Genomic DNA, 15,841 nt, shown 5'->3' on the forward strand with positions numbered 1-15,841 from the left:
GCCTGTGAGACTTCAGCTGCTCTGCCCTGTTGCACGGCTTATTTTGCTTCTCTCTGATCGTGCCTCTTAACTTATCTCTGAGGGCTTGATGCGCTTCCGTATTTTTTCCTCTTTGTCTTTCTCTGCATCTGTGGGTTTTTTTTATTTTTATTATTTTACACTCCTGTGCAGTGGACACCTTTCTTCCCTTCCCTCTGAATGAGCTGGGGCACTTCCTTGTCCCTGTCTGTGCCATTCCCCGCTCTCCTTGGGTAAATGGAGTCTCTGTGGCCTCCCAAGTCCTCACGTTCCTTTGGTGGCTCTTGGGGCCTTAAGTTTCACCGAAAGCCTTTCTCTTGCTGGCAGCGTGTGGTTTCAGATGCATCTTTCCCTTTCTTGTCACTCCTCTGTCCCATCAGAAAGAAGGGTCACATAGATGTTTGGACAAGGTTTTGGAGCAAGTGTTTTCTCATGGTTATTCCTCAGAGCGCCCTCAGTCACGAGGCATTCCCATCACCCTCTTCTTCAGAGCTGGCCTGGTCTCAGACATTGATTGCAACTTTCTTTGCTCCTTAGTTTGGGTGCAAAACACCGCTGGGTACAAAAGAGAGGATGCTGCTCCCGGCAAGAGCTGTTGGTATCAAAACTCCCTTGCATGATGATAGATGCTGCGAAGGGTCTGTGTACGCCCTGTGTCCTGCCTCAACCCGTGTACACGGTGGTAGAAGTCCTGCCTTTTGCTGCTCTTGAGCTTTTGACTGTTAGTGGCCTCTCAGTGGAGTCTTTCTTCTGAGTCCCACTCTTTGTTTTACAACGGGTCTGCACTTGCACACTCCTGTCCTGGCTTGTGGGGTAGCTGCTAATCCTCTCTCATTGCAGCTGTGAGCAGGTGCTGGAGCCTTTTACTGGAAGAGCAGAAATGGATGGAGTGGAGCGATTCAAGACCGTCTTGGGTGGCCTGGAGAGTGGAAAAAAAATTGATTTGGCAATAAAAACTGGCAATCTAACTTGGTTTTTTAGCTGCATGCAGTTTGACTGTCTGCAGGGGTAAATTCACCCCCACGCACGTTTAAGCAGTCATGCTTACAAGAAAAGCCAAGAAAGAAATCACCTTCATCAGGGGGAAGCATTCCTGCCTTTCTGTGAAATTTTATCCTTCAGACAGGTAAAAAAAAGGCCCCTTCCTTATACATTGTAAGGTCTTTATTGCACTTGATTTTAACCACACACATTTATTTCAACTCAGACTAACGTCTTCATTTGCCAAATTATAAAGACTGGGGATTTCGGTGCCACAAAAATCTTACTTAGCATCTGTATGGAAGCTCAGGCTGAACTAGCAAGTTACTCTCAAAACTCAGGGAAGGTTGTTTGCTTTTAGTTTGCATAGTAGACACCTGTATAAAAAGTCTTCTATGGGTAGGTATTTCCCGCAGCAAAAAATAGAAATTAAAAAGGAAAAAGAAAAACAACCTAAAAAAATCTAAAAAATACCCAGAACATTTGATGAACTTTATTCTTTGACTAATAGCTGTTGCTATAACTAAGATCAGGAGATGTTGTTTCCAAAAGTTTCAGACACTTTTCAGTACAGTTAGCTAAGTTTCATTAATCTGAGATTTGTTTATTTGTTTTGCAGCAGGTTTTATACTAATGTGTGTCTTTAAGAAAATTTCCAGGTTTTCTGTTTGGAAGGAATTGGGATTTGTACAGTCGCATAGGAAGGAACTGCAATGAAATTACTTCAGAAAGAATTGTTAAGTGGTTGTCATCCTCAGGCCTGGAGGTACTGAAAAACCAGCACATCCTCTGCAATGTTAATTAGCTATCAATAATAAGCATAAAACTCATTTGTACAGAGGTGATTAAACCTGGCTGCGTACAGAAGCGTGCTGTGTTCCCAACAGCGGCCCCGCCACTGACTTCAGTCCTCCACCAAACTCCTTTTTTCTTCTCCACCACAATAAAACTAGCCTTTCCTGTACTGCTGTAACCTTAGTTCCCCCTTATGGCACATCCATTTCTCCCACCCAGAGAATAACCCGTTTCCCTCCATACGCCGTGGCCTCCCTACTGCAATAGGTGCTGGGGCCCAGAAGGTACCATAAAGGGGCAGTTCCCAATTCCCCAAACAATAAATGCAAATAACTGCTGGACAGCAATACACCACGGAAGGTGGTATGAAAGTTATTTTACTGCAGCCGCTACAGTACGACACCGTACGATGCTGAGCTAGAACACTGCAAGGGAATGGGAAATGGCTTGGGGAAAAACTCTTGTGATTGCCCCTAGAGCTTCAGCAAGAAAGGCAAAGATGAAAGGTGAGTTTTAAAAAGCACCTGCCATTTTTGACATAACTATCAGTCTGATGCAAAACACAATTTTTCACTGCTAACTGGAAACTCTTCAAGTGATTCTGGATTCCAAGTAAGATGTACCTTCCGTCAAGATATATTGAGGATTTGATGAGTTTACTGTATAGCCACAATTCTTCAGATTATGATGGTTTATATTGCTTTGCATATGTGAAAGTCAATGAACTTTTTTGTCCCTTGCATGAAGTAGTCAAAACCTTTCTCCTTGTAAAAAAAATAAAATAAAATAAAAAAGGTTGTTGAAGTGATCAGAAAAGACTCTGCTCAGTTTTAAATATAGAATATACAACGGCCTAAACTCTGCAATAAAAAAATACTGTAACTCTTGATTTCCGTGACAGTAGAGCCAAACCGTTCACTTCGCCTTACCATCAAAAGTCAGCAGTTTCCACAGTTTCAAAACTATGTGTTGCAGGATGCACGCAGTGCTCTTCAGGGAGGACTCGCTCCCTGACTGATCGAGCAAGGCTTTTAACCGGCAGGATTACAATTCCACCTCTTAAAAGTTCAGTTTTCTTCCCCTGAATCCAAACTCATCTAACTAAAGAGGTCCTTCTTGCTAACAACAGCTTGAGGGCTTCTGAGGGCGCTTCCTGCTCCTCAATGTCTTTTTTTACCCCCCTCGACCACACTGTTCTTAGCAGAATTTTTTTATTTTTCTTTTTTAGCCTTTTGTCTACCCATCTCCTTGAGTCTCTGCTCAACAGGGCAGCTGAGCCCACAGACTTTGTCAGGTCCCTGCTGACACAACTCCTAAGGATACTGAGGATAATTAGTACAAAAATAAATGCTTTTCATGTAAAAAGATACTTCAGTGGTGCATTAATAAGCGATGTCTCACAATGCAGCTACGTGTTTAAAGTGTTGAATCTTGAATTGGTACAAAGAAAGCCTCTGAGGTGTCATGGAGTATATTAGTGTTCATGTGGACTAATAATTACCCCATGGAACCTGATAATGAATCTGTTCGTTGCAAAACTAGTCCAGCAACTGATTAAATAAACCTAATCTACATTTTACTGCTAATTGGCTTTTCTTCTTTGCATGATGATGGAAAAAATTGAGTATAGAAATGGACAAAACCTTCACAAAGTGAGCATGCCAGGAACAGACCGAAGGGGAAAGAGGGAGGAGAAATTTTCTTTCCAATGTTATGAGACATTCACGAGGATGTCTTTTTTTAACTCCATTTGATGACTTGCACATCCTGATAATAAATGCTAATTTATTGAAGGCTTCCTGAGACAATGGGGAAAAAAAAAATACTTACCAGATTTGATCAGACACAGAAACACTAAGGTAAATATAAAACTATGTAACAACAACAAAAGAAGAACCCAAACAACAAACACCACAGGTTTTCTTGGAAACCGGAATTTATCTAACAACAGTAAATTCATTCCCAGAGAGAAAGTAAGATGGCGACAACTAGGGAACGCACACAGAAGCATACAGAGCAATTAGCAGACACAGGAGTTCATACATGCATCCTTTCATCTAGCAAAGACATGGGACATGGTTTTTCCTGTTGTTATAAGGCAATATATTTGGTTTGTGACACTTGAATTTTTGAAAGGTTTATGCTAGCTCATTGTAAGACAATACTGAAGCTGTGCTTTGCATTCCCCTAACGGAAATGAAGTGAAAGGATTTGCACATGTATTATGAGACAGAACTTTGAACAATGACTTTGAACACTGTCTTATCGTGGGCTTTGGTGACTTTTTTGCAAGTGTGCTGGTTTTGGCTGGGGTAGAGTTAACTTTCTTCATAGCAGCTAGTATGGGGCTGTGTTTTGGATTTGTGCTGGAAACAGTGTTGATAAAGCAGGGATGTTTTAGTTACTGCTGAGCAGTGCTTACACAGAGTCAAGGCCTTTTCTGCTTCTCACCACCAGCGAGTAGGCTGGGGGTGCACAAGAAGTTGGGAGGGGACACAGCTGGGACAGCTGACCCCAACTGACCAAAGGGATATTCCAGACCATATGACGTCATGCTCAGCATATAAAGCTGGGGGAAGAAGAAGGAAGCAGGGGACATTTGGAGTAATGGCGTTTGTCTTCCCAAGTAACCGTTACGCGTGATGGAGCCCTGCTTTCCTGGAGATGGCTGAACACCTGCCTGCCGATGGGAAGTGGTGAATGAATTCCTTGTTTTGCTTTGCTTGTGTGCGCGGCTTTTGCTTTACCTATTAAACTGTCTTTATCTCAACTGATGAGTTTTCTCACTTTTACTCTTCCAATTCTCTCCCCCATCCCACCTGGGGGGGAGTGAGTGAGCGGCTGTGTGGTGCTTGGTTGCCAGCTGGGCTTAAACCACGACAGTCCTTTTTGGCGCCCAACGTGGGGCTCGAAGGGTTCAAGATAACGACAGGTTTGATTGGAATGTGCTAGATCAAATTTATAGCTGTTATTGCTGTTTAGCTATTAATCGGCAGGCTCCTGTGCTTGCCATGGGGTTTGCTTGCCTTACTGTCTATTAGAGTCTAGTGCTCGTTAGTGGCTGCTTTTTGCTTTCACTGCTTGCTGTACTGCCATACTGCTTATCATCTTACTCTGCTATGCCTGGGAACATTTTGATAACAGCAATGGCCATGCGCCTGGGCTGGCAGATGGCCAGGGCATCGCTGCTGTTTCTGTGCTGCTGTACTGGACAGGCTGGAACTCCAGTGTGAACTCGAGTCAAAGGGACTGTGACCTGTGGATGAGTCCATGTGGGAGCAGGACACCCCGAAGCGTCTGTGGCCTTGGATAAACCCACATCAGAGCAGGTACATCTCGAAGCGTCTGTGGCCGTGGTTATGTCTGTGCCACAGCAGGTGTAACTCTGAAGGGATTGTGGTCCAAGGGTAAGCCCATGCAGGAGAAGGTACACCTCGAAGCATCTGTGGCTGTGGATACATCCATGCTGCAGCAGGTACACCTGGAAGCATCAGCGGCTGTGCATGAGGTCATGCTGGAGCACCTCAAAGTGTGAGGCCATGGACAAGCCCACAAGAGAGCAGGTACACCCCTGGAGAGACTGCAGCCATGGGAAAGGCCATGTTGGAGCAGGTTTACTTTTGAAGGGACTGTGGCTGTGGGTAAGGCCACGCTGGAGCAGGTATATCTCTGAAGGCATTGTGACCCATGGATAAGGCCACGCTGGAACAGGTGCACCTTGAAGCGACTGTGGCTGTGGATAACTCTCTGCTGCAGCAGGTATACCCCTGAAGAGACTGTGGCACACAGATAAGGCTCCACTTGGAGCAGGTACAATCCTAAGGAACTGCAGTCTGCGGATAAGTCCAAGCCAGAGCAGGGGCAAGGGGAGGAGTTCATTGCAATATTAAACCCTATGGTCTGGTCCAAAGGGACCAGGGGTGGAGGTTGTAATGGAAACACATTTAAATTGTTGTAACCCAGGATTTGAGTTGCATGTTATGGGAATTATTATAGCAAGAACCCCTTGTTGCTAGCCAGGCTAGGAGCAAGGGGAGGAGTTCATTGCAGTGCTAAACCCTGTGGTCTGGTCTAAAGGGACTGGGGTAGAGATTGTAATGGAAATACCTTTAAATTGTTGTAACCCATGATTTGAGTTGCATGTTACAGGAATTACTGTAGCAGGAACCACCTGAACCACTGGAGGACAAGCCTTACAAGAAGCAGTGCAAGTGCAGCAGTGACCCCACCTGAGCTGGCTTTGGTGCCCAATAGCTCCATGCAATACAACACCTCTCCTGTCCTGAGTGACCACCATAACAGATGGAGCCCAAAGTCATGGACCAAATGAACTCAATGGACATTTTGTGGACATTTGCGGATATTTATGGACATTTTACAGGGGTGGTCCATAGACTAAGGGAATGGTATATGTGTATTCTATCAAAGGATGGGAAGGGGGGTGATGGTTAATGAGAATGTATTGAATAGTGTGAGACCTGAGCATGACGTAAATGGTATGGAATAAGGGGTGGAGAATGTGCTGGTTTTGGCTGGGGTAGAGTTAACTTTCTTCATAGCAGCTAGTATGGGGCTGTGTTTTGGATTTGTGCTGGAAACAGTGTTGATAAAGCAGGGATGTTTTAGTTACTGCTGAGCAGTGCTTACACAGAGTCAAGGCCTTTTCTGCTTCTCACCACCAGCGAGTAGGCTGGGGGTGCACAAGAAGTTGGGAGGGGACACAGCTGGGACAGCTGACCCCAACTGACCAAAGGGATATTCCAGACCATATGACGTCATGCTCAGCATATAAAGCTGGGGGAAGAAGAAGGAAGGGGGGGACATTTGGAGTAATGACGTTTGTCTTCCCAAGTAACCGTTACGCGTGATGGAGCCCTGCTTTCCTGGAGATGGCTGAACACCTGCCTGCCGATGGGAAGTGGTGAATGAATTCCTTGTTTTGCTTTGCTTGTGTGCGCGGCTTTTGCTTTACCTATTAAACTGTCTTTATCTCAACTGATGAGTTTTCTCACTTTTACTCTTCCAATTCTCTCCCCCATCCCACCTGGGGGGGAGTGAGTGAGCGGCTGTGTGGTGCTTGGTTGCCAGCTGGGCTTAAACCACGACAGCAAGATAATAATTTTTGCAATGATTATTAGAGGACTCAAAACTCAGTAGATTCATTTCTTTTCCCTCCTGGTCTGGGAACTTGTAAAGCAGTTTACTTCATCACTGTCATGGGCACTGAATCGGACTCAACAGGTAGCACTTCACAAGCAAATTTCTGCCCAGGGAAGCAATACCTAATCTAAGGTGCGGATCACAGGCTGTTAACTTAGCTCTGTGTCTGCGCTTCAGCAGCGGTGAGGCAGTTTAGCCCACACTTACCACTCACCTACCGCAGGATTAAGCATTCAGAATAGCTCACGTGCTGCAAAAACATCCAAAGTTTGTTTACTCTGAACTACGAGTTTCTGCCTCCTCTACAAAGTTGCAGAAGCACCTCACAAGCATTTGATACCAGAGGCACTGGTGTTTATATGACCTTAACTGTGATCCTAGACCTAATAAGGCCATGATAGCAATCAATTACAGTAGCTCATTGGTGGCACTGCAAAAGTGACACTCACAAAACCAGGCAACCACCAATGAAGATCTTCGCACCTTGTGGCAAAGCTCGGTCGGTTACAGGCAGCACCCAGCTGACCGAGAAGGGACTCTCACAACATTTCACCCTATATGCACACCCAGAGAGGACCATGAGATGACCTTTGGCTCTGCTTGGAAGACCTGCAGCTTCGGGGGAATTTACACTGTCTGTGCAAATGGCAGAACTGCAAAACAGGTTTTTACAAGTGTATAAACTGTAATTATACAGCACTGTGCCCAGCCTGGAGCAGATTTAATAATATTATTAATACTGCCATGAGTCAGACCAACTCTCAGAGGGCATAGTGTAAACCTTGATATTGTTCTTCAGGAAAATAAATTGCTTCTCTGGTAACAAAGAGATCCATTAATTTTGCCGGCCTTTTCCATCTCTGCACACCAAAGACCATAAACAAAGCTCACGCTGTACGGATTCTTCATTGCCAATCTATCCAACTGCTTTAGAGCGTCGAAGGGAAAGAAGCTTGGAAAGGAAATATGATTCTGACCTCAGTAAATTCATGGATAGATGCCAGCTAAAGGTAAGTAATTGTGCAAGACTGAACAAAAATATTATTCTTACCAGTTACATGAAATGCTTTACTTTAGGGGTCAGCTGAGTAGATGTCTTGCGCTGTAAAGCAGGACTTCTTTTTCAAGCTGCTGCTTCTGAATAATTCATACTTCAACTTTGTTCTAGAGTCATTAATATTCCTTCTCATGTTCATTGAAAAATTAAAAAGCAAATTAAAAAAAAAAAAGATGGTATTGGACTAAAAATAGTCCTTTGGCCTATGTAGTGGCTACCATCAAAAAACCCTCAGCAATCAGCATTCTGTTCCTTTTGCTACACACACTGGAGGTTCAACACCTACAGTGCAGTAAATTTTGATCTTTAAAAAAACCAAAACAACTGGTGCGAGTCACTTCAGACAAATCATTCTGAGGAGCGTATTGGCTACTATCAGCTTGTATATAACCTGACATCATAGTTAAAGTCTTACAGCATCACGGACTCAGATGGGTCTCGTCTATGTGGTGCAATGCAGCCGTTTCACATCACGCAGAAGGCTCCAACCTATCTCTGAACGAGGTCCTCTGCCCAGGCTGCTTTGTCAGATCAGAGCATCACAGGAGTCCACTGCCAGCCCCTGGCTAGTCCAGATGCTCAGGCTTCTCTGCACTTTATCACACTGCTTTTTGCAGCACAAATGTACTACATTTATTTACTAGCTGAATCTTTTTAGGTACCATCCATATCTTCTAAAGGAATTATCATTTACAAGTCAGGTAAAGATTTGAGGTACCAAGGTAAAACTTTGAGTTCAAACATCCTTCTTCCACTTCAGTTTATCAAAATTGCTACAGCACTACAAATAGATAAAGAGCAAGGAGCCGGTAGTTTATCAACAGAACCGGTTTCTCATTTCATAGATCAGATTTCTCAAAGTGCAGTTTGACACAAAAAAGCCAAAAAGCAAACACAAAAAGCCGACACCTGAACAGATTGTAGCTTATGAAGTTAAACGAATACATTTGGCAACTCAGCACCTAAATCACTAGTCAGATTTTTCCTAGCCTAGACACGCTCCTTGGCAGACACTGCTTTGTCTCCCAGCACAGCGTATGTGCCTGACGAAGGGCAGGAATGGATACAGAGCTGGATTCCTTTCATCTGTGAGAGCTGTATCAGGAAAATTCTATGATCTGCATTATACCTTAAGATAACCAGACAAAAACCAAGGTAACGACCAAACAGCGGTTATTAATAATTTCTGCCTCACTGCCTCTGTACTGGGCACTCCATCAGATCTGTGCAGATACAATGGGGTCATACTCTTGTCATCCTGCATAGTTTGGGTGCTCTAGTAACCCTGATGAGGCCGCATACTCAGCTGGACAGTAACTTGTGGTTGCCCAGTTTCCTTAAAATGACACTAAGCCCAAGCCAAATTAATGTAAAAATTAAAGAAAAGCATTTATTCACAAAGTCAAAAACAAACAACACAGTTACAAAGGGTTATCAAATGCCAACATGTAGAAGTGCAAAAAAAGAAGTGTAAGTCAATATAACAAGGTTAAATATGGAACATCTCTCCCCTTCCCTTTCACAGCTGATTTGCTGCTGTTACAAGCTGAATATCAAGGCTCCAGTCTTGCTACACCTTACAAATCAGGCTGCAGCTGTTAGGAAGTGACTCTCCAGTAGAGAGAAATCACCTCTGTTGGAGGTGCACGTGCCCTGCAAGACCCAGTCTTCTCCCAGAAGTTTCCCAAAGGGTCCAGACAGACTTATACCACCTCCCCGAAGCTTGTTCCAGCCCTCCCTTATCCAGAAGGCACACTAATCACACACCTTGATTACAATAAGCCCTGTCTTACCTCCTTGAGATTGCACTGGTTATTAAACCAGAGCCTGTACTGTTAACCTGTGCAGAAGCAATTGATCAACTGCTGTATATTAGACACAATTTCGGCTGGTCCTAAAATGAATAAAACAACTGTGGGAGATTCTGAAACTCGCTAAGAGTATCATCTGAATCAACCAAGCACAGTGGCAGCAGTGCTTGGTGACCCTGCTCAAGCATATTTGCAGCGGGACCCTGAGGCCAGACAAAGCAGGAAACCGTAACGTGCAGGTTGGCAAAAGACTACGAGACACAGGACGGCAAGGATGAGTAAGGCAGAGAGGATGAGTAAGGCAGAGGATAGCAAGAACCTCCACACTTAGAGCCTAAACCTCCCCTGTCTCCTGGTTGGAGGAAGCAGAACAGAGAGCGTGTCCTGCAATGAACAAGGGAAGTCATGATCTTAATGTCAATACTCAATGTTCTCTTAATGTCAATGTCAATCCGGAGGGGTAATACCTAGTGATTCAATTGGTTCTCCCTTTTCTTATTCTGAAATACATGAATCAAAGGTCATATATCAATATCAGTCAGGAAATTAATTCTTCTGCTTCACCCACCACAGAGACACACATCTCCATTATACCAAGCAGCAGTTCTCCTGTAAGGAAGGGGAGTTGGCACCATCTTTCATCAAGAAATTATAAAGCTCTCAGCTGCCCCTTTTTGTGATTCACTCTGCATGTTCCAGTGTGAAATGAGCCTCACGCTGACCTTTATCCCTACCCTAACTGACGCATTAACCGATCTACTTAGTGCAAGCATTTACATGAGAAAAAACATTGCTCTTTAGTGCCTCTTGATTGAAACCAGACCGTAGCAACACACAATCTTTTCAGGGACTAGTGACTAATGCTTCCTCTTCCAAAAATCTTTCTCCTAAGGTCTGTAACAAGCCTGAATGGAATAATGTGTCAAGTCCCTTCTCAAAGGTGCTTCTTCAGGGTATTTCGAGAGCAAAACACGGACACATCAGGAAAAGCAATTCCACAATTTACCAAATTTCAGAGAGACTCAGCCCTTGTAGGAAACAAGCAGTTTGCCACTGTATCAAAGCTAGAACTGCACCATCTATTCCTACATACCTCTTACCACGGTTTTCTTTTGTTTAGCACATAAAATGTGGCATAAAGCGTACGTGACCTTTCTAGTTACAGTTCTCAACTGTGTCCACAGAAAAAGACGACAGTCGCTTGCAAAATAAACGTATAAAAATAAAATGTATTTTATAACTATATATATGCATTTTACAATATATATAATATAATAATGGATTTTATATACATTTTTATATCTATTAAAAATATATATAAAATAAAAATAACATAAAAAATAAACATATAAAACGCGCAAAAAATCAAGAGGACTTACAGGATCAGTCAGTTCTGGCAAGCTCGCTTGGTAGGTGAGAGGTCTACAGTCACAAGTATTATTCACCAAGACACAGGGAAGAAACATTGGTCCCACATCGTCCCCATCGAGCACATCTACTGTCAGGCTGGTTGTACTTGTCCTTCGCTCATTAAGATTCTGTCCTCAGTCCTGTGGAGCAAACGAGTTACATCTGGTGAGACTTTCTGAACTCAGAATCTACAAAAAAGTTTGAAGTTAAAGTGAAGGGCAAAACATATAAGCACCATAATTATCCAGGTTCTAGGAAATAGCTAATTACAGAAACTTCCGCCTCCGAGCTACAGCCTTTAATTTCATAAAGGCTCAGAAATACAATTAAGAGGTAAAAATTTACCTCTTGAATTAAGAAATGGTGTGAGACATCTATTACTCAGAAATAATACAGTTTTGAGAAATTAATTCTCAGGAAATGTGTGAGATGAAGATACATGTCTTGTTAAATATATATAAAAATGGAGCGTATTTGTATGACATAGAGAGTCCCTCGTGCCTTACTTAAAATCTGAAATGTACTCTTATGCTGCCTTGTGTAGCTCTACCGGATCCTATCTGTAAGTAAAAGGACTTTCACTTACAGAAACAGAAAGCATAAGCAGTAACAGCTACTTTTCTAATTGGCAGTGGGAAGGCCATGGACTGTAATGCTCAATCCACCTCTGCATGCCACATTTTAGGAAAGATTTAGCACCTCCTTCCCCGCCTCCCCCCCCCAAAACAAATAACCAGCCAGAGGACAGCAATGAGATTGATCTAAGATCTCCAAACTGTACTCCATGTGGAAAGCCGATTTGTCTAGAGAATGAGTTATACTGCTCATGGTTTAAAGGTTGAAGAACACTTCTGTCCACAATAAAGCAGCTACAATGCTGCATCCCAAAAAAGTCTCCACGCTGCGTGACAGGTTCTTTTCAATCTATCATCGTTTCACTTTTTTTGTTTGTTTGTTTGTTTTGGGTTTTTTTAACTCTTTGGGTACACAAGACACCATTGACTACTGCAACTTCTTTATTGTCTCTTTTTTCTCTTTCCAGGTGGTACAGAATAAAACTATACTTTCCTGAATTGTGGGAACCACCCGGATTATTTTTATACGCTGAACAATGTACACGCTAGCAACAGTTCACCGTTCCTTTCTTTCTTCTTTTGTTATCATAGCAAAAAACCAGCATGACTATCCAATACTTTTTTTTTAAATAGTCAAAAATATTTCCATTTTCATGAAGCAACTGTTGTGATAGCTTTTCTTTACAAAAAGAAAATCTTGCGGAGGGAGTATGGGCCATTAGCTAAGTCTTGCCCTCCTATCCGAGGATAACACTGACAGAAAAAAGCAATTTTTTTTAAGTATTTATGCTGTTTAATATCGTCATCTGCGTAAGACGAATAGGTCATTGCTCTGAATCAGACTGGGTACTTATATTTTTTTTCCTATTTTGGAGTCCACTCAGTTCTTGGAACCCCTTTACCTTTACAGTTACTAAATACGTGAATTTCTGAATTCAGTTTTCTTCATGGTCAATGATGAAAAACAGTAACAGCTACAAGGAGCAGCCTTCATCATCAACCAATCTTTTCTACATTCCCCCAATATGTGCTCTTGAGTAATACTGGGTCAAAGCACAGATACAGAGTTATTGATTTCATAAGAAAACACATGGCCTTGCAAGACATTTCCATCATGCAAGCTGCCCTATGATAAAAAAACACGATACAGAGGCTATCAGCACAGCTCTAGTCCCAAACCCAGTACCACAAAGGTGACAATTTACTGTCTAAGGACATATATTCAAAGGAACGAACAAATTAAGATGAGATTGCTTTGTTGTACTGCCACCATGGATCCCAAGCTGTGCCTTCACCAGTTGCTCCCGCAGCGTGACAGACTTCCCTCCTCACGCGAGGTGTTCGCACTGCTGCACGCCATGCCCGTCTCTTGAAAAACACGACCTGCTCAACTACCCCAGTTACTTTTCTAGGAGTGCTGTGTCTCATGAAACTCACAGCTCTGACATCAAAGGAAAAGAGCAGAATAAATGCAGAATAAATTATTGATAAAACAACAAGGCAAATCAGTTCTGAGCCTTCACGTATTCCTTTTCAAGAGATCAGCAAGTTACGTTACCCGGGTAAAACGACTTGTTCCAACAGCCGTAACTGTGTGGGCCAGGAGCATCTTTAAATATATCTGAGTGCGAGAAGCACTGAGACAGCCCCGGAGCCTGTCTTCTATTGGGGGAATGCTGAACATGCCACAAAATATGTAGGGAAGTGGATTGTAAAATGTATTTACAATTCTGTATCAGAAGGATGACAGTAACATAAATGTGTGAATTCAGGACCAAGCTATCTAAAGTTGCTTCAGAGCATTCTCATTTTCCCACAAACAAAGTAGTGTCACAACAGAGGTAAACAACAGAGGAGAAGTTTTCGTTTCGGCTATTGTCGGAAGGACAAAAAGGGAAAAAAGCTTTCACAGCCTTCAAGGGCACCAAAAAACTTCCCTGATGACAGATACATAAGATACAGTTTAAACATCACTCTTCTCCGTATGCATTATCCACTGCCAGCCACTCTATCAAAACCTCCACATACGCTTGCAAGACAACTTGAAAGAAAAATCATACCTTCATAGAAAAATGCATTTCAAACCTGAAGGATACAACTAAATTATATCCATTAAACTCGTTTGAGATCAAATTAGCATCGCTAGATTTGTTAGAAAATGAACACTTAGTGACACCAGAAGGCACTTTTCTGCATGGGCTGTACTATGAATTTGCAACTTGCTCCTTGTGCCAAAAAGGTTGTCTTGTTACACACACTGAGCAAGCTTTTTTAACCACTAATAATATGTCTAAGCTTTCAGCAACCCAGATAAATCTTAAATAAGATCTTCAGGAGAAGAGTATTATCAGACCTGGTAGTTCAGCGAGACTTTTCCTTTCCTTTGAAAAATCTCAATCTCCAAACTAAACCCCCCCCAAATCAGTGGCACAAATGGTCGTTAAGAGAGCTATACTTACATTTGCTTGAACAATGACAAAATAATGTGTCTTTTCTTCGTAATTTAGTCTTTCCCATAGAATACTGCTCCAGACAAAGTGAGAGGAATATCAAAGGTCCTGCTGGAAGTCTGAAAAAGTTAAAACAGTACGATAAAATTGAACATGCTTCAAAGTTAAAACATGTTTCAGATAGGACACAACGAGATGATCGATTGGATGGCACACCAAAATTGCATATGCTTTCCACATTAGAGATTTTAAAGTCTTCTATGTTTTCTCCCCGCCCAATTTACTCTTTAAGAACCCCACAATAAATAATCTGTACGTAACAGAATTCTGATTCTTTGCATATACATTATTACTTCCAACCACAAACTGAAGTCTAACTATCCTGCTTCTTGCAGATTTGCCATGCTGAATTAGCAGCTGTGTGTTCAGAAAAGCTTTCTCTATTTGTCAGCTGAGAGTTCAGGTCTTCCGTTTCTACGGTTTGGCGTGCCTTCATCTATTTTTTCCCACTATTGTAGAAAGTATCAAGTATTAGAGATTAAGAAATCCACGTCACTGTACTTACCTTCTCTTTATTCTGGCTTTCAAGAGGGCAAGGAAGTAGTAAACATGCGGAGAACATTAAAGCTACACACATAGGTGCCAGTTCACAGTGGCAGTTATGCACTTGTTCATAAGGTAGTAAATTCAGATTTCACAGTGCCCCGCCAGCGAGTAGGCTGGGGGTGCACAAGAAGCTGGGGGGGTACACACGGTTGGGACAGCTGACCCCAACTGACCAAAGGGATTTTCCATACCATAGGATGTCGTGCTCAGCAATAAAACTGGGGGGGAGGGTGGCAGGGGGGCCACTGCTCTGGGTCTGGCTGAGCATCGGTCAGTTGGTGGGGAGCAATTCTTTTCATTTGCATCACTTGTTTTTCTTGGGTTTTATTTTCCTCTCTCTGTTGTTTGGGGGTTTTTTTCCTTAGTTTTTTTTTTTTTTAATTTCTTTTTATTTATTAAACTTTTTATCTCAACTCACAAGTTTCTTTCTCACTTTTACCCTTCTGATTCTCAACCCCATCCCACCAGATTTTGTTATTACCATCCTGCTAATGACACAATAGATCCTGCCAAACCTACAACCTGCAAAATGTGAAGACCAACTTAGGCAAGACACGTTCCAGAAATTACAGTCAGCACAGGGAACCAGATGTATCTATCTTGTTCTGTCCTTGCCAGAACTGCTGGGTGACCTGTCATCAGCCCCAGTGACTAACAGCAAGTAACAATCTCTAATCTGCCTTAGCTGAGATGCAGCTCCTAGGAAAACAGCTCTTTCAGAAAGTCACGCCTTGTGATTTTGGGAAAGTGTTTCAAGGAAATGTTTTTAACACTCTAGAATGGTAAGACTAAGCATGGGAATCTCACTCCAAGTTCTAGCTCTGTCACAAATTACCTTTTTCTTTTTTTCTTTTCACCAGAAGCATGGCACTTCTTTCTGAATGCAAGATGAGTTACATGGGCTACACAGACAGCCCAATGAAAACTGAGAAATGAGTCATTCCCATCCCCCTTCCTTGGCACTCCAACACTCCTTTC

The 15,841-nt window shown here is 42.6% G+C and overlaps 1 long non-coding RNA gene across 1 annotated transcript; it reads right to left on the reverse strand.

Annotated features, from left to right (window-relative positions):
* Window positions 1-852: 852 nt before the first annotated feature.
* Window positions 853-14,315, reverse strand: LOC132317135 (uncharacterized). Its single transcript, XR_009484013.1, has 3 exons — window positions 14,267-14,315; window positions 11,202-11,372; window positions 853-937 (listed from the first exon to the last, which is right to left on the reverse strand). It is a non-coding gene; the product is annotated as an uncharacterized LOC132317135 (long non-coding RNA).
* Window positions 14,316-15,841: the final 1,526 nt, after the last annotated feature.

This window comes from Gavia stellata, chromosome 5 (assembly GCF_030936135.1).
Source record: "Gavia stellata isolate bGavSte3 chromosome 5, bGavSte3.hap2, whole genome shotgun sequence".
NCBI lineage: Eukaryota > Metazoa > Chordata > Aves > Gaviiformes > Gaviidae > Gavia > Gavia stellata.